Source organism: Pseudophryne corroboree, chromosome 3, assembly GCF_028390025.1.
Source record: "Pseudophryne corroboree isolate aPseCor3 chromosome 3, aPseCor3.hap2, whole genome shotgun sequence".
Taxonomy (NCBI): domain Eukaryota; kingdom Metazoa; phylum Chordata; class Amphibia; order Anura; family Myobatrachidae; genus Pseudophryne; species Pseudophryne corroboree.
Genome location: NC_086446.1, coordinates 257163643 through 257183178, shown reverse-complemented (window position 1 = coordinate 257183178; position 19536 = coordinate 257163643). Strand labels below are relative to the sequence as shown.

Below are 19536 nucleotides of genomic sequence, written 5' to 3'. Positions count from 1 at the left end.
GAAATTGACACTGAGGGAGGTGGTGGGGTGGTTTGCAGGAGCTTGGGTACAAGAGGAAAAAGCGATTTAGTTGTCAGTGGACTGCTTCCGCTGTCACCCAAAGTTTTTGAACTTGTCAGTGACTTCGGATGAATGCGCTCCAGGTGACGTATAAGGGAGGATGTTCCTAGGTGGTTAATGTCCTTACCCCAACTTATTACAGCTTGACAAAGGCAACACATGGCTTGACACCAGTTGTCCGCATTTCTGTTGAAATAATTCCACACCGAAGAAGTGATTTTTTTTTTGTATTTTTACCAGGCATGTCAATGGCCTTATTCATCCCACAGACAACAGGTGTCTCCCCGGGTGCCTGATTTAAACAAACCATCTCACTTTAGAATCCTTCTTGTCAATTTCCTCCTCAGCGCCAGCAACACCCATATCCTCATCCTGGTGTATTTCAACAGTGACATCTTCAATTTGACTATCAGGAACTGGACTGTGGGTGCTCCTTCCAGCACTTGCAGGGGGCGTGCAAATGGTGGAAGGAGCCACCTCTTCCCGTCCAGTGTTGGGAAGGTCAGGCTTCGCAACCGACACAATTGGACTTTCCTTGGGGATTTGTGATTTAGAAGAACAGTTCTTTGCTGTGCTTTTGCCAGCTTAACTCTTTTTTAATTTTTCTAGCGGGAGGATGAGTGCTTCCATCCTCATGTGAAGCTGAACCACTAGTCATGAATTAGGCCAGGGCCTCAGCCGTTCCTTGCCACTCCGTGTCGTAAATGGCATATTGGCTAGTTTACGCTTCTCCTGAGATGCTTTTAATTTAGATTTTTGGGTCATTTTACTGAACTTTTGTTTTTTGGATTTTACATGCTCTCTACTATGACATTGGGCATCGGCCTTGGCAGATGACGTTGATGGCATTTCATCATCTCTGCCATGACTAGTGGCAGCAGCTTCAGCACTAGGTGGAAGTGGATCTTAATCTTTCCCTATTTTACCCTCCACATTTTTGTTCTCCATTTTTTAATGTGTGGAATTATATGCCAGTAATATATCTGGAATTAGACGGCAGTAATGTCTGGAATTAGATACCACTAGATAGATACAAGATACCACTGTGACTGGAATGATAATGACCTATGCACAGTGACAGGACACTACCACATCACCCTACAGCAGCAAGAGGCAGCACAAGACACTGGACTTTTAGTCACCACAATGCAGCACAAGACAATGAGTAGTGATACTGGGAACTGATGAGGATACTAGAACTGACACTGGGCAGTGAGAACAGCACTGGACTATTGTACTGCAGTATTATATACTGGTCACCACAATGCAGCACTGATACTGAGCACAGATATTGAGCACTATTGGGGATATTAGAACTGACACGGAGCAGCAAGATACAGCAATGGACTATATTACTGCAGTATTATATACTGGTCACCACAATGCAGCACTGATACTGAGCACTGTTGAGGATACTAGAACTGACACGGAGCAGCAAGATACAGCAATGGACTATTGTACTGCAGTATTATATACTGGTCACCACAATGCAGCACTGATACTGAGCACAGATATTGAGCTGATATTAGCTGATAATGGGCTCTTCAGGCAGAGAATTTAGCCATGTCCTCTCCGCTCAATCTACAATGCACGAGTGAAAATGGCGGCGACGCGCGGCTATTTATATGGAATCCGAATCTCGCGAGAATCCAATAGCGAAATGATGACATTTTCCACCGTTTGGGTTTTGCAAGTAAGGCGGGAAGAACCGAGGCTGCCTCAGACCCATGTAAACCACGTGAAGTTCGGGGGGGTTCGGTTCTCGGTGAACCGAACCCGCTCATCTCTACTTAAAAGGAAACCGATTTCTTACAAAAATGGTGTTCTCAAAAGAGAATGAATTCACCATTTCAGATTGGCTTATTGTAAGATGGCATTAGGCTGGTAAGGGCTAGAAATAATACAAACTGTCTGATCAGACTTAAGCCCCATACACACTAGCCAAGCCCCCGCCGACACTGATATTGGCGGCAGCTGGGAACTGGTGGGAATCCGGCATTGGCAAGTGCATACACACTTGCCGATGCCAGCGGGGAATGGAGCAACAGCGGAGGGGTGGCTCGGGCAACGCCACCCAGGCTGCATCTGGAGCATGGCTGTCGTTAACGAGGACCTCCCTCGTCTGTACATGTTCAGATGAGGGAGGGGGTCATTAACGATGTGCGGGAGCGCGCATCATTGGGTGAGTGTTTGGTAGTCCATGTCTAATAATCTTTAAATTATTAAAGGGAATCTAATGTTCAGGAAAATAATTTCTGGATCACCCAACATTGTGCACATATTTGTGAGATTCTAAAGGGAGAAATATCTCAAGTATAAAAAGAGTTCAGTCAACTATAACCATTTCCTCAAGTTGCTGGGTTTCTCACCAAACTCTTACCATGGAATAAGGACAGTATCTAGTAGCTGGATATGCAATCGTTTCATTACCTCTAAGAACACAATTAAACAAACACAAAAAGAGTTAAAAATTAATTATAAAAGGTCTATTCTGATGAAGGGAAGAGTAATTTCTCGCCCAAAATTTGTCATTGATATACAGTAGAGTTTGCTTGAGATCATGGGGGTAATTCTGAGTTGATCGCAGCAGAAAGTTTGTTAGCAATTGGGCAAAACCATGTGCCCTGCTGGGGGGGGGGGGGGGGGAAGATATAACATTTGCAGAGGAGAGTTAGATTTGGGTGGGTTATTTTGTTTCTGTGCAGGGTAAATACTGGCTGCTTTATTTTTGCACTGCAATTTAGATTTCAGTTTGAACACACCCCACCCAAATCTAACTCTCTCTGCACATGTTACATCTGCCTCACCTGCAGTGCACATGGTTTTGTCCAACTGCTAACAAAATTGCTGCTGCGATCAACTCAGAATTAGGCCCCATGTGCTTTATTTCCCTGCTGGTCTACTACTAACTTCTAGGTACACAGACATGTTTTTGTTTATTAGTCTTCTTTGATCTGTGCAGCCTTAAATACGTATAAATACATATAAAAACGATTTTTAGTGATAAGTCAATGTGAAAAAAGGCACAGTATGCTGACGTTTCAACGCCGCATAGGGCATTTTTCTCAAGGCGCTATGCTGTGTACAACACAATGTGCATTAGAGTCTTACCTTATGTAGAAGACTGGTTACAAACATGTGTAAGATCGTCACACTGACTGCCGGACACTGGTGGTGCACGGGACTTCCAGGTGGAGCTGGAACTGCGTGGCTGAGGAAAATTTCACTTGGTTGCCAGGAAACCACAGATACCCCAAGCCTCCGTGCGCTGTCTACAGAAACGTGTGGGGAAAATTACATGTGCAAAGTGAACAGTGAAGTGTGAATGTCAAACATTGTGTGAACAAATACAAAAATTAAAAACAAGCAAGTGCTGCAACATGCTCTGTAATTGTAATATTAATACTTTTATAAGTACCACTATCAAGCCTGTGTCTATTATTAGTGAAATTATGGGTGGTAAACATTCTGTACTTAACTACCAGCAATGTGGACAGGTTCGGTTAATAGTACTATGTGTATATGATTCTTGTATAGTGTGCTATATAAAACAGTAATGTTAACATACAGTAGCTGCAGAGGTTAAAGTGAGCCGGAACGGGGTGAAACTGCTATCCGTCCGTTCCATTTGGAGATGGAACGCAGTTCCGTCTCCTCCAGCTCACCTAACCAAGAGAGATACCCAGCGTGCAGGGAGATGCCTGCTGAGATTTTGTTACCAGCGGGCGCCCGACTCCTGTGCTGTGCGGTGCTATGGGAGAGACTTCGGCCAGGCGGAGGGCAGCGGTCCCGAAGCAGGATATTTTAGTGATTATTGTGTTTTTTTTGTGTGTGTGCAAGCGGCACTACTAGAGGGGGGTAAACCAACTGGGGGCAAACCAACTGGGGGGATATGTACTGGGGGCAAACCAACCCGGGGGAAAACCTAGTGGGGGCATAACTACGGGGGCCATATCTACTGGGGGAATAACTACAGCGGGCATATCTACTTGGGCATAACTACAGGGGGCATATCTACTGGTGGCATATCTACCGGTGGCATATTTACTGAGGACATAACTACATGGGGCATAACTACGGGGGGGGGGGAATACTACATGGGGGCATTACTACTGGGGTCAGTACTAATGAGGGCGTTGCATAAGAGGCACTTAATAAGGGGCATCACTCCTGGGGGCGTAAGGGGCACTACTACTCAGGGCTCTGTATAAGGGGCACTGATACTATGGGCTCTACATAAGTGGCACTACAACTGTGGGCACTACCACTACAGTGGGCATAGCATAAGGGGCACTACTACTGAGGGCACTGTATAAGGGGCACTATTGCTGTGGGCATTATGCATATTTGGGATGCTACTACTGTGGGCTTTGTGTATAAGGGGCATTAATGTGTGTCATAACATGAATAAGTGACACTACTATATGGTGCAATGGGAATAAGATTGTGCTACTGTGCGTCATAATTTGAACTGGGGATACTATTGAGTGACCACGCCCCTTTATTTTTTTAGACCATACCCATTTTTTGTGGCGCGCACAATCCCTTTATGACACAAGCATGGGTGGTAAGGTGGTGAGTTCCACCACCTCTCTAGGACCACTTTAAGCACTGCATAGCTGTATAAATAAAAAGATCAGATGAAATACATAATGTGGATCTGTAATGACGTAATTGTTAAAGAAAAACGCTGCATGCAATATGTTCTTTGAGCCGCCAGGGGATAGATCAGAACCGATGGATCAATTATATTTCTTTTTGGGACAGTTTTGTGAACCCGGGGGCATCTGTGGTTGCCTGGCAACCAAGTGACGCTTTTCCTCAGCTACACAGTTCCAGCGCCACCCTAAAGTCCCGTACACCCCAGCAGACAGTGTTACGGTCTTACACATGTTTGTTATTAGTTTTCTATATAATGCAAGACTCTAATGCACGTTGGTTTGTACACAGCATAGCGCCTTTGAGAAAAACACCCTGCGCGGCATTGAAATTGTTTTGCAAAAGTCCGCTGAGAGCTGCCTGGCTTCTTTTGTAAGGAGGGTGGACTTGGCTGCTCCATCCCACGGAACCACTGTGTCTGTATTTCTTCTATAAGGAGGGCACCGTGGCAGCTGACCATGAATACAATTAGTGCCTACTCTCAACTATATATATATATATATATAAAGAATGGGGTACCCAACAGCTCTAAATGTGAGTCTAAAGCAGCACCTCTAGAAGAACCTCCTGTTAGCCAAGGTTCAAAAACAACATCTAATGCACAGATCTGAGGGCGCTAGATTAATGGTATTGTTCACATACTTAATTGCAATGGTATACAATAAAAGTCTCAAATATATTCAAGTAAAATTTATTCATAAAAATACAATAAATTATCAAGAGCATCGATAAGGTTTGACAAAGCTGTGTCTTCAGATTTATCCGGTTTTACATTCAGCTTCTTTGCTGGTATAGATTCACTGAGTGACACAAATGCAGAAAGATAGCTTGAACCAACGCGTTTTGTACCTTAATGGGACTTCTTCAGGGGTACAGAAATCGGATGCTCAAACAATGAGGTGGGAATAACTTGATAAACCGTCTATATTTTTGCATTACAAAACACAATAGAGAAAACAGACCTTGAACTTGTGTGAAGTTCTTGTTGTAATTGATAGCTGAAAAGAGAAGAAAGTAAAGGCGGGTACACACTACCCAACGGTGGATCGGCGGCGATGGATGACTATATCGTTGAACGATATAGCATTCAATGATATTGGGGCCAATTCAGTAAGGATTGTAAAAATTACAAATTTGCAAAAAATGCGAGCAATCGCAAAAGCACGCCCAAAAGGAAAAACTGCAACACTAATTTAATGTTACAAAAAGAAGGTGGGCTTGTGAAATGTGCAAATATTGCGTATACCTTAAAAAAATGCATCATTTGCATATAAATTTACAAATTTTCGCATTTTTTGCGTATCTGATGTAGCAATTTTTGCAAACAACTATGTTTTACCCGCAAATATTGCACTACCTACTTTCATGGGCAAAAAAATAAAAAATAGTGTGCTTTTGATTTTGAAGTTTACAAACATTACATAGTATTGTTTCTTTGCTTTTATTTACATTCCTTACTTTAAGGTATTATGTGTAAATATTGATTTCCAAAAATAAAAAATTTAACCTGAATTTGCAAAACTTAAAAAAAAAAGATGGTGTTGCTGTTATTGAACATATATGATAATGGGTTTTCACAGGTGCGCCTGGTATCTATGGTGTCTGTAAAGAGGTATATATTGGTTTGATTCCTAAAACAATATGCAGTTTGTTGTTCTTAACAGAATGAATGACACAATATTGATAATGAAACAAATGCAATAAACAGTATTTAAAGTGAAAAAACTCTGTTTTTTATTCTACAATGATTATAAATGCTATGAATGGAATAAAAAGAGAAAAAAAGAGAAAAAAAAGAGAAAAAAAAAAGGACTCCCTGACGAAGGCCAACACTGGCCGATACGCGTTGGAGCAAAACGAACATTACCACTTTTACCACTTTCCTACATCAGTTTACCTACTGACCATTTAACTAACAGAGCGCTAGATTAAGAGACCAGAAGGACCGAGGACGGAGAAGGCGACGAGAGTTAGATGGGACCCGGAGTAACCCGAGACTGGTCACGCGGACAGACCAACCCGGAAGTGCGGGAGAACGCCGGGCCGTGACCGACACGGAGAAGTGTTGGTTGCTTAAAAAACATTACAAAACTGTTAGGAAGCTAAATGACATTTAGCAGATCCTACTAAACAAAATGCTTGCAAAGGTTATTTTACATTTGCTTCTATCAAACAGTGTGGTTGTCAAACCTCGATTGTTAGTAAGTGTAAAAAAAACAAAAACGGTTACTAACATATATTTTATCAATAAACGTGCTAGAGTTAAAAACTCCCTTACATGTTTAGAAGTTCCAATACAGCTGAATGAAGTGATTTGTGGTCTGAGGTGTGAGCTTCTTCAGCTGGGTGTAATGAAGAAATGATTGCAGTATACATCGAACAGTCTACAACTGAGGTCAGCTTGTGCAGATTTTAAGGTAGACCTATAGTCACTCAGAAACTGCACACCATAAATGTGCGATCAGTTGCAAAAATTGCGTATGCACCGCCTACCGAACATGAGTATATGCCCCACAACACGCCCCTGCTCGTAGTTTTTGTGAGTCCAGCCCTTTAGTACGACCCCTACACGCCTAGTTTTCATAGAGCTTACGCAGTTTTTGCTAAGTCTCAGAAGTTGGGTTTTTTCTCAGTTTTTGTGGTATTTGGTGCAGATTTTGCATTTTTTTTGCGTTTTTTGCTAATTTTTATGCTTTGCGATCCTTGATGAATTAGGCCCATAGTGCGTACACACTGTATGTTATCGTTCAACGATAACGTTCAGTGATGTCATTGCCGCCATTCCCGAACATGCAGCTCAGCCCAATATTGATGGGTTGCGTTGCATGTCAGCTCAATATTGATGAACGCTGAGCCCGCATCGTTCACCGTTCATCAATCTGATACCCCATACATACTGGCCGATTTCAAGCTAAGAATAAACGATAATGACATAAATGTCGTTATCATTTATTTTCTATGCAGAAATCGGCTAGTGTTTAGGATAGTGTCAGATACTGTAGCTGTTTATTTTGCATTGAAAAATGGAGCTAAATAAACATGCTTTCTAACCTCTGAATTTTTTTGTCCGTTAAATAATGTTTTAGATTGGATACTGTTTATGCTCTACTGAATTCCTCTGGAGGGATAAAGGGACTTATTAGATATGTGATTGCTCTTGTTCTCCTGAGAACCTCTGGGGAAATGTCTTTCTCTTGCCAACTTCCTCCACATAGCTCTGCTCTTTCACTGACTAAACAGTCCTACTTCAAGACCCCCATGTCTTCTCAATCCTCCAACCTTCCCTGCATATTCACTGCCTTCCATTCCCTCCTTTCTCTCCCTCCTCCCTCATTGCACTTGACTTTGCTACCCACTTTATCTTCAAAATGGAGTCCATCTACCAGGACATTCTACTATCCCACTCCCTTCTCTCATCACCAGGACTACTGTACTGTCCTTCTTCCCTGTTTCTGGTGTTCAAATCCATCTGCTTCACCCTGCCTCTCCACTGTCTACATATCCATTTAACTTAAAACCTCATATCTTTTACAGCCCTTCTCTCCTGAGGCCTGATCAAACATTGCTCACCCAGTCAACATATCCCTCTTCTCTGGCACATTGCCCCCTTCTTTCAAACATGCTCTGGTTGTCCCTCCAATCTAGATTTTCTGTTCATCCAAAGTAACTACCATTGCTAAGGGCACCAATAAAGTTCTCACACCCAAATGCACAGTGTTTTTCTCCATTCTTGTAACCATCATACCTCCCTGCAGGTGCACTGCAGGTGGGGCAGATATAACATTTGCAGAGAGAGTTAGATTTGGGTGGGTTATTTTGTTTCTGTGCAGGGTAAATACTGGCTGCTAAAATTTCACACTGCAATTTAGATTTCAGTTTGAACACACCTCACCCAAATTTAACTATCTCTGCACATGTTATATTTGCCCACCCCCCCGCCCCCCTTCCTGCAGTGCACATGGTTTTGCCCAACAGCTAACTTTTACCCTCAAAGTCCAATGCTAAGTGTCGGATGGAGTGTTGTAATGCACACCAACACTGGACTGTGGAACAGTGGAAACGTGTTCTGTGGAGTGACTAATCGCGCTTCTGTTTGGCAGTCAGATGGGCGAGTCTAGGTTTGGCAGATGCTGGGAGAACATTACTTACACTAACTGATGGCATTGTGCCAACTGTGAAGTTTGGTGAGCGAGGGATAATAGTATGGTGCTGTGCCACTTGTTGTTACACTTGAAGGACAGCGTAAGTAATATGAACTGCTGAAAACCTGGTGTAGGAAGGAGGGATTTTTTTTAAGATATATTATAGAACTGTGCCCATTTCTCTCTCAACTACAAAGTCTATAGTGGAGATTGATGGTTCCTCCTAGCAGAGGGTGTGGGTGTCCTGGGGGAGATGATCATTAGATGACTGGGAAAGATCTTACTTTATGAATAAATAAATAAATAAATAAATAAATAGAGCTATAAAATGAAATTGGAGTACAAATAGCAAATGCATAATTATGGAATGCTTGTCATCTTCCAAATAATGTGCTGCAAGTGAACTAAACTACATGACACTGCATTCTAATTTGTAAAGACATTTTCCAAGAATGGAGAGTAGGCACGAACCTTGAAGTGCCCCACCGTCATTACTATACTGAAGGCGATGCAACTGGTGCCAGGAGTCTAAATTAACATTAGTATATAACGGTCTTTTTTACTAATTGTAGACAGCAGAAATTGTTAAGATATCCATTGGAAGCAGCAGTGATAGTGCTGTATGGTGATGCAGCAGTAGGTGTCAGTAGTGATCAGACCAGCATCCTAGGGTGCAGCATTGGATCTCTCTCCCAACATTGGGTGGCTTATGGCACCCATGGTGCCATGTTAGTCACCAATTGCAATGGCCAGGAAATCTCCCTACTACATCAGAGATCCATGGCTTCTTTCCACACCCTAAACGGCAGTGACACCCCTCAGTTTTCACAAAAGGAGGATAACGCTGCCCCCTGCTTACCACCCAGATGGCAACAGACTGCCAATCACTGACAGTTTGCGGCCATCCTGCTTCCTATGTCGCAGGACCCACTCGCGCACATGCAGATTGCGTCCTGTGCATGCGTAAAGTACCAAAAATCAGTACTTTGCAACAGTGGACACAGGTGCAACTGTACCTGAATGAGGATGCCACAGCCACATATCTCAATTACTCCAATACAGCACCTTTGGGATGGGTGGAATGGGAGATTCCCAGCATGGATGTGCAGCTAACAATCCTGGAACAACTGTGTGATTCTATCATCAACATGGACCAGAATCTGTAAGGAATAGTTATAGCACCTTGTTGAATCGATTATAGGTTCAGATCTGTGTCTGAGATGAGTGGTAACTTTAAGTCAACATAACCACTTAACTGGCACGGGCACATGGGATGCAACCACTGCCAAATGGGCTTTCCCTGACATGGTGACATCCCACATGACCATGCCATATAACTCTGTCCCCTGACAATTTAAATGGAAATCAGTTCTGCACAAGTGCAGAACTGGTTTCTTGCTCTAGTCCTGCCCCTAGGCAGTGACATAGCGCTCTCTTGCTACTGACATTAGATGCCATTTTTGTACACCAAAATGCTTGGTAAATGTAACTGTAAAGTGCTTGCACTCTACAATAAAGCTGAAATGAAGGGGGTCATTCCGAGTTGATCGTAGCTAAATTTAGAACAGCTGCGATCAGGCACTCAGACATGCGGGGGGATGCCCAGCACAGGGCTAGTCCGCCCCACATGTCAGTGCCACAGTCCCCCCGCAGAAATGCAAAAGCATCGCACAGCGGCGATGCTTTTGACTTGAGGAGTAACTCCCGACCAGCGCAGCTCCTGCGGCTGGCCGGGAGAACCTCTTCGCTGCCCGGGTCGCAGTGGCTATGTGTGACATCACACAGCCACCACGCCCCCCCCCCCAACGGTCCGTCCGCGCCTGCAGTGCCACGCATACGTAGCTCCGACGCGAACGCTGTGTTGCGATAAACTGCTGCGAGTGATCGGGTCGGAATGACCCCCGAAGTGCAAAGAATGGAACTGAAGTTCCCTTTCAGCACATCTATGATTGGAATGGTAATCCTTAATCTGTGATATATAAAACCAGGGAGAATTCCGAAACATATCACGTCTCCGGCAGTGTGCACTAGTGCATAGGTTCTCAAACTCTGCCCTCAGAACCCCAAACATGTTTTCCAGGTTACCTAGCAGGTGCACAGGTGTACTTATTACTCACTAACACATTTTAAAAGACCCACAGGTAGAGCTAATTATTTTACTTGCGATTCTTTGAGGAGACGAGGAAAACATGAACTGTTTCATCAAAAGAGGCCACTGTAAACCTTCAGATCAAAGACAATTAAAAAAATGAAATATCCAAGTTGGCATCTCAATAGTGTCCCACGCAAATAGTCTTATCTTCCCTGCTGTCCAAAAATGTTCCACTTACAATTGCAGGTAATCCTTGCCATGCTAAGGAGACGAACAAAAAATTGCATATACTGTACTGTAGCAGTGTTTCGCAAACTCAGTCCTCAAGGAACCCAGGTTTCAAGCATTAACATGCGTGGGCACAGGTGGCTTAATTAGCACCCATAGGCAAACACAGGGGGGGGGATTCTGGTTCCCAGAAACCCCCTTCCTCTTGGCAAATTGCGCAAATTATAACAATAGCAATGGTATATAATACGATTACTAGGGCTGCCACCACATCACGCAATTTAAGGGTCAGAGCAGAGCTGCTGCACATGCCCAGTGGTAGAAGCTTCTACCAAGTTTGCTGTGTGTGTGTTTCTGAGTCCTCAATCAGTGCACTGGGCCAGAGAGTAGCTACCAGGAAGAAGAGACAGGAGCCTTACCATGAGGTGGGAGAATGTTTGCATAGAAAGTGCAGTACTGGTTCTGTTATGTTTATGTATTTATTTATAGTATGTTTAACCTTTTACTGATTACTTATCTTATTTTAAATATGTTTGATGCAGCCTATACTATAGACCATATATTGAGTTAAATATTAACACTGTATTCCATGTTCCACCAAGTGGGAAAAAGTGGATTGCATTTAGAAACCCCCTCTAGAAATCCTGCATTTGCCACTGGTACCTTAGTCAATTTGATTTAAACATCTGTGCTCAGCTATGGTTATCCTTAATACATGGACTGTTAGGGTGCCTTGAGGACTGCATTCGTGAATCATTGGCATATATTGTTACTTAGATGGATACCATCTCACCCAGGTGTAATAGGATTATAGAATGAAAAAAGTGGAACCCATACGTAATTACACAAGCATAAAATACAGTAGTTAAAAAAACTGGGGACAATTCCCCTTTATGAATATACTTACATTAAACCCACATACATAACTGCCTATTTGTTCTGAAGTCCTTATTCAGACCTCTGCAATAACTCCAAGGGTAATATATCACCCAGGTGTAGAATATATGATGAAGTGCCATATAAAAACAAAGTAAACAGCTGGATGCACTTCCTACCAGAAAGTAGATGTAAGTACTGTATCATTGTACAGATCATGTCAGTGTAGATAGAGCCCGAGTCAACGTAACTGCAGATACCGACAATCTTAATACGTGGAAGAGCAGGACCAGTCAAAATGCATCTTCTTGTAAAAATGAAGCAAACATTGAGTTGTTTGCTTCATTTTTACAAGTTTTATCCTTTGGGTCTAATAAATGCTATTGCTTTGATATGATACACTATAATATTTTTTCTTCATTACGTTCCTGATATTCTGCACTCATGCCCTAATATTGGAGTTTCTGCCGATAAACCTATGGAGAATAAAGACACCCCTATACACATTGCTACAAGTAAAGTTGAAGTAAGCAGCTTCACAAAGGGCAGGTGCCTACTATAGTATATGCTTTTTACTCACATGTCTATACCGTATATAAAGTTTTTGGGTTATGTTTGGCATCTCATCATCTATTCTACACCGGGGCGATATATTATTATTCTAGGAGATTACACTGTCTTTTTTTTTTAAATCCATAATGGAGTGGATTGAATATGGAGTCCAGAACAGAATCCTATACACAGTTATGCAAGTGGATTTACTGTAAGCATATTCCCAACATGGAATATATTACCTATTCTACTGCCTGTGTATATTTTGTCTGGGTTCCATTTTTTTCAGCCTATAATGCTATTATACCTGTGTGAGATGGTATCCATCTGAATTACACTGTATGCTATTTTTTTGTTTCTCTCCTTGGCGTGGCGAGGTCTACTTGCAATTCCAAGTGGAATATTTATGAACTACAGGTAAGATAAGACTACAGTATTTACACGGGACACTATTGAGGTGTCAACTTGGATATTACATTGTTTTATTATATGGGGTGGTTTATTTTATTGAATATATATATATATATATATATATATATATATACACTGCTCAAAAAAATTAAAGGGAACACTTAAACAACACAATGTAACTCCAAGTCAATCACACTTCTGTGAAATCAAACTGTCTACTTAGGAAGCAACACTGATTGACAATCAATTTCACATGCTGTTGTGCAAATGGAATAGACAACGGGTGGAAATTATAGGCAATTAGCAAGACACCCCCAATAAAGGAGTTGTTCTGCAGGTGGTGACCACAGACCACTTCTCAGCTCCTATGCTTTCTGGCTGATGTTTTGGTCACTTTTGAAAGCTGGCGGTACTTTCACTCTAGTGGTAGCATGAGACGGAGTCTACAACCCACACAAGAGGCTCAGCTAGTGCAGCTCATCCAGGATGGCACATCAATGCGAGCTGTGGCAAGAAGGTTTGCGGTGTCTGTCAGCGTAGTGTCCAGAGCATGGAGGCGCTACCAGGAGACAGGCCAGTACATCAGGAGACGTGGAGGAGGCCGTAGGAGGGCAGCAACCCAGCAGCAGGACCGCTACCTCCGCCTTTGTGCAAGGAGGAACAGGAGGAGCACTGCCAGAGCCCTGCAAAATGACCTCCAGCAAGCCACAAATGCGCATGTGTCTACTCAAACGATCAGAAACAGACTCCATGAGGGTGGAATGAGGGCACGACGTCCACAGGTGGGAGTTGTGCTTACAGCCCAACACCGTGCAGGACGTTTGGCATTTGCCAGAGAACACCAAGATTGGCAAATTCGCCACTGGCGCCCTGTGCTCTTCACAGATGAAGGCAGGTTCTCACTGAGCACATGTGACAGACGTGACAGAGTCTGGAGACGCCAAGGAGAATGATCTGCTGCCTGCAACATCCTCCAGCATGACCGGTTTGGCAGTGGGTCAGTAATGGTGTGGGGTGGCATTTCTTTGGGGGGCCGCATAGCCCTCCATGTGCTCGCCAGAGGTAGCCTGACTGCCATTAGGTACCGAGATGAGATCCTCAGACCCCTTATGAGACCATATGCTGGTGCGGTTGGCCCTGGGTTCCTCCTAATGCAAGACAATGCTAGACCTCATGTGGCTGGAGTGTGTCAGAAGTTCCTGAAGATGAAGGCATTGATGCTATGGACTAGCCCGCTCGTTCCCCAGACCTGAATCCAACTGAGCACATCTGGGACATCATGTCTCGCTCCATCCACCAACGCCACGTTGCACCACAGATTGTCCAGAAGTTGTCGGATGCTTTAGTCCAGGTCTGGGAGGAGATCCCTCAGGAGACCATCTGGTACCTCATCAGGAGCATGCCCAGGCATTGTAGGGAGGTCATAGAGGCACGTGGAGGCCACACACACTACTAAGTCTCATTTTGACTTGTTTTAAGGACATTACATCAAAGTTGGATCAGCCTGTAGTGTGTTTTTCCACTTTAATTTTGAGTGTGACTCCAAATCCAGACCTCCATGGGTTAATACATTTGATTTCCATTGATAATTTTTGTGTGATTTTGTTGTCAGCACATTCAACTATGTAAATAACAAAGTATTTAAGAAGAATATGTCATTTATTCAGATCTAGGATGTGTTATTTTAGTGTTCCCTTTATTTTTTTGAGCAGTGTATATATACAGTATATATATATATATATATATATATATATATATAGACAAAGGGTGAGGTAGTGAAGAGCGACTAATGGTGCCAAATAATACTAAAAGCAGGATGATAATATAAAAGATATATACAAATTTATTGCAATGGGAAGCACTACACAAAACTGGGTATAAAAGCATGCAAGCTTGCTATAAAATGCTACCATTACACCGATTAAGGAAAGAAACCTCACAAATAGAGAAACAGAAGCAATCAAAAGACTGCAGGAAAATAAGAATATAGTTATAAAAGCGGCTGATTAAGGGGGGGGGGGGGGGGTTTGTCATTATGGATAGAGAAGCCTATACCATAGAAGCTAACAGATTACTTGGTGATAGATCCTCATATGTATCACTATCTAATGACCCTAAGGAGACCTTTGTAGAGATACTAAGGTTAATGCTTTTAAAAGGTTTTAGAAGTGAAATAATCACCAAAGAGGAGTACCAGTATCTTTTAAATTCCAACCCCACCACCCCCATTTTTTATTTTCTTCCTAAAATACATAAATTTCTGGAAAATCCCCCGGGTAGACCCATAGTGGCAGGGATTGATTCCCTGACCTCACACCTCTCAGAGTATGTGGACTTATTTTTAAGGAAATATGTAATGGAACTGCCGGCTTACCTGAAGGATACTACAACAGTTCTTAATCTGATGGGAACTCTCCAGTGGAAAGATACGTACAGATGGGTCACAATAGATGTACAATCTTTGTACACTTGCATAGAAAACGACAAGGGGATTGAGGCCTGCAACAATTTCCTCAGCAAGGACCATCTGATCACAGAAGACCACAGAATCTTTCTATGCGAAATCATGAACTTCATTTTATAACACAATTATTTTATTTTTTTAGATGGGTTTTACCTCCAGATCTGTGGCACAGCGATGGGGACTATTTTCGCACCCCAGCTTCGCGAACCTTTTTATGGGACAATGGGAGAATAAGTATATTTTTACAAATAATCCATATCAGCATAACATTATCTTTTACAAATGTTACATTGATGATATTTTAATCGTGTGGGAAGGAGATCAACAGAATTTTAAAGAATTTTTAACATACATTTCGAAAAACAACATGAACCTCAGCTTCACAGCCGTAGAAGTTACCGAAAGAATTGAATTTCTGGACCTTGTCTTGACACATTCAGGTAATGAAATTATTACGAGCAATTTCATTAAGAAGGTAGACATGAACAGCTACGTGCACTACAGGAGTAATCACCGACAACAGTGGAAAGACAACATTCCTTTCTCCCAGTTCAATAGAATAGCACGCAACTGCAAGAATAGTGAAGAAAGAGATCGGCAATTGGAAGTATACAAAGAAAGATTCAGGGAAAAGGGGTACCCTGCACATCTCCTGGAAGGAGCTACTGCTAGAACTAAAGGTCTAGAAAGAGGAGAACTCCTAAAGTACAAATCCAAGGACAATAAGGAAGATACTGTTAAATTCATCACGATGTATAGCAGGCACGGCAACACCACAACTAAGAAAGATTACCGGATTAAACAGTTTATAAACTGTAATACAACGTCAGTTATTTATCTCCTGGAATGTCCATGCGGTCTGAAATACATTGGCAAAACCAAAAGAGCCCTGAAACTTCGTATCCAGGAACATATCAGGAATGTAAAGAATAAAGTCCTTACACATGTAGTATGAAGACACTTTCACCAATGCCATAATTCGGATCCTGAGACACTAACCTACAAAGGTATCGAACTGGTTTCCTTGGGTGAAATAGCAGGAGATCTTTCCAACCTCCTCTCTAGGAGAGAGATGTTCTGGATATATGAATTAAACACCCTCCACCCAGATGGCTTCAATGAAGGATACGAGATAGCACCCTTCTTGTAATGTAAGCCGTTCCTGACCATACTCATCCTCCTTCATCCTCCTTTTTCCTTGTTCCCACTTTTTCTTTAGTCTAAGGTGGACCTTGTCCCTTATTTTTACAGCCATACCACACTGGACATGCCCAACTCCGGCCGATCTTGGAAGCGAAGCAGTGTTGGGCCTGGCCAGTACCTGGATGGGTGACCTCCAGGGGAGACCAGGTGCTGTAAAAGAATCCACAGGATTTTTGAATTTCAGGACTACCTCAAGCATATGTATCACCCTGCACTACTTCCACTCTGATCCTCCTATGTGTATATATTTTTTGTTCTTTGATTTAACTAAACAATACTCCAGTAAACAAAGTAACTAGGATATGTCATCAACACGTTGTACACACTGAGGCCTCTCCTCAGGATTCCATACTACTATTACAATCATACCGGCCTGGAGACGCCCAATGCCGTCTGATCTTGGAAGCTAAGCATGGCTGGGCCCGGCTAGTACAAGAATGGGGGACCTACTTGGAAGACCGGGTGTTGTAAATGTAAGGTGGAAGGCTCTAAACTGTATATATACTATTTTATAAATCATGCTCGATGACGCTCCTCGTATCAATATTAATTAATGTTTTATCTATTTAAACTCAATTGGCACTTTACTAGTGCATTTTTAGAGATTTGATCCCTAAGAGCGGACTCTGGTCCCAGATGTCCGCTATTTTGTGTCTTTTCTTCTTTTTTCACCTTTTGGAAAATTGACCTTAGTATACTCATCATATATATGGGATTCTCTCCTCCCCATTTACTACCCCTTTATATATATATGTTTCTTCTGCGTCTTTTTTTAATAACTGCCTCGTTTACGTACAAATATTTCATAATGGTGATCTCATTCCATATAAATATATTAACAATTAAGTAACTACACCCTTGCACAGTGAATCGTTAAATTACACTGATCTAATCCCTTCTTTCACTCTCTCATCTTCTTTGGTATGGAGCTATTGAATAAATAAAGAATTGGATCCAAGCAACAAAGCAGTCATCATCGTATAAACAATAGAGATGAGCGGGTTCGGTTCCTCGGAATCCGAACCCGCCCGAACTTCAGCTTTTTTTACACGGATCCGAGCGACTCGGATCTTCCCGCCTTGCTCGGTTAACCCGAGCGCGCCCGAACGTCATCATGACGCTGTCGGATTCTCGCGAGGCTCGGATTCTATCGCGAGACTCGGATTCTATATAAGGAGCCGCGCGTCGCCGCCATTTTCACACGTGCATTGAGATTGATAGGGAGAGGACGTGGCTGGCGTCCTCTCCATTTAGATTAGAAGAGAGAGAGTGAGATTGAGACAGAGACACTTGATTTACTGGAGCTTAGGAGTACTAGAGAGTGCAGAGTTTACTAGTGACTGACCACTGACCAGTGACCACCAGTGCAGTTTTATTTAATATAATCCGTTCTCTGCCTGAAAAAAACGATACACAGTGACTCAGTCACATACCATATCTGTGCTCAGCCCAGTGTGCTGCATCATCTATGTATAATATCTGACTGTGCTCACACAGCTTAATTGTGGGGGAGACTGGGGAGCAGTTATAGGTTATAGCAGGAGCCAGGAGTACATATTATTAAAATTAAACAGTGCACACTTTTGCTGCAGGAGTGCCACTGCCAGTGTGACTGACCAGTGACCTGACCACACTGACCACCAGTATAGTATACTATATTGTGATTGCCTGAAAAAGTTAAACACTCGTCGTGTGACTTGTGTGGTGTTTTTTTATTCTATAAAAAACTCATTCTGCTGACAGACAGTGTCCAGCAGGTCCGTCATTATATAATATATACCTGTCCGGCTGCAGTAGTGATATATATATATTTTTTATATCATTATTTATCATCCAGTCGCAGCAGACACAGTACGGTAGTTCACGGCTGTAGCTACCTCTGTGTCGGCACTCGGCAGTCCATCCATAATTGTATACCACCTACCCGTGGTTTTTTTTTCTTTCTTCTTTATACATACTACATCTCATTATCATCCAGTCTATATTAGCAGCAGACACAGTACAGTACGGTAGTCCACGGCTGTAGCTACCTCTGTGTCGGCACTCGGCAGTCCATCCATAATTGTATACCACCTACCCGTGGTTTTTTTTTTCTTCTTTATACATACTACATCTCATTATCATCCAGTCTATATTAGCAGCAGACACAGTACGGTAGTCCACGGCTGTAGCTACCTCTGTGTCGGCACTCGGCAGTCCATCCATAATTGTATACCACCTACCCGTGTTTTTTTTTTCTTTCTTCTTTATACATACTACATCTCATTATCATCCAGTCTATATTAGCAGCAGACACAGTACAGTACGGTAGTCCACGGCTGTAGCTACCTCTGTGTCGGCACTCGGCAGTCCATCCATAATTGTATACCACCTACCCGTGGTTTTTCTTTCTTTCTTCTTTATACATACATACTACATCTCTTTATCAACCAGTCTATATTAGCAGCAGACACAGTACGGTAGTCCACGGCTGTAGCTACCTCTGTGTCGGCACTCAGCAGTCCGTCCATAATTGTATACCACCTACCCGTGTTTTTTTTTTCTTTCTTCTTTATACATACATACTACATCTCTTTATCAACCAGTCTATATTAGCAGCAGACACAGTACGGTAGTCCACGGCTGTAGCTACCTCTGTGTCGGCACTCGGCAGTCCGTCCATAATTGTATACCACCTACCCGTGGTTTTTTTTCTTTCTTCTTTATACATACATACTACATCTCTTTATCAACCAGTCTATATTAGCAGCAGACACAGTACAGTACGGTAGTCCACGGCTGTAGCTACCTCTGTGTCGGCACTCGGCAGTCCATCAATAATTGTATACTAGTATCCATCCATCTCCATT

The 19536-nt window shown here is 42.6% G+C and overlaps 1 protein-coding gene and 2 pseudogenes across 2 annotated transcripts in view; all 3 read left to right on the top strand.

Annotated features, from left to right (window-relative positions):
* Positions 1-19536, top strand: part of LOC135055222 (formin-I-like) — a 383943-nt gene that overhangs the window by 224954 nt on the left and 139453 nt on the right. The gene's annotated exons all lie outside the window — the stretch shown is intronic.
* On the top strand, positions 16728-16846 carry LOC134893664 (5S ribosomal RNA; annotated as a pseudogene).
* LOC134898050 (5S ribosomal RNA) lies at positions 17043-17161 on the top strand (annotated as a pseudogene).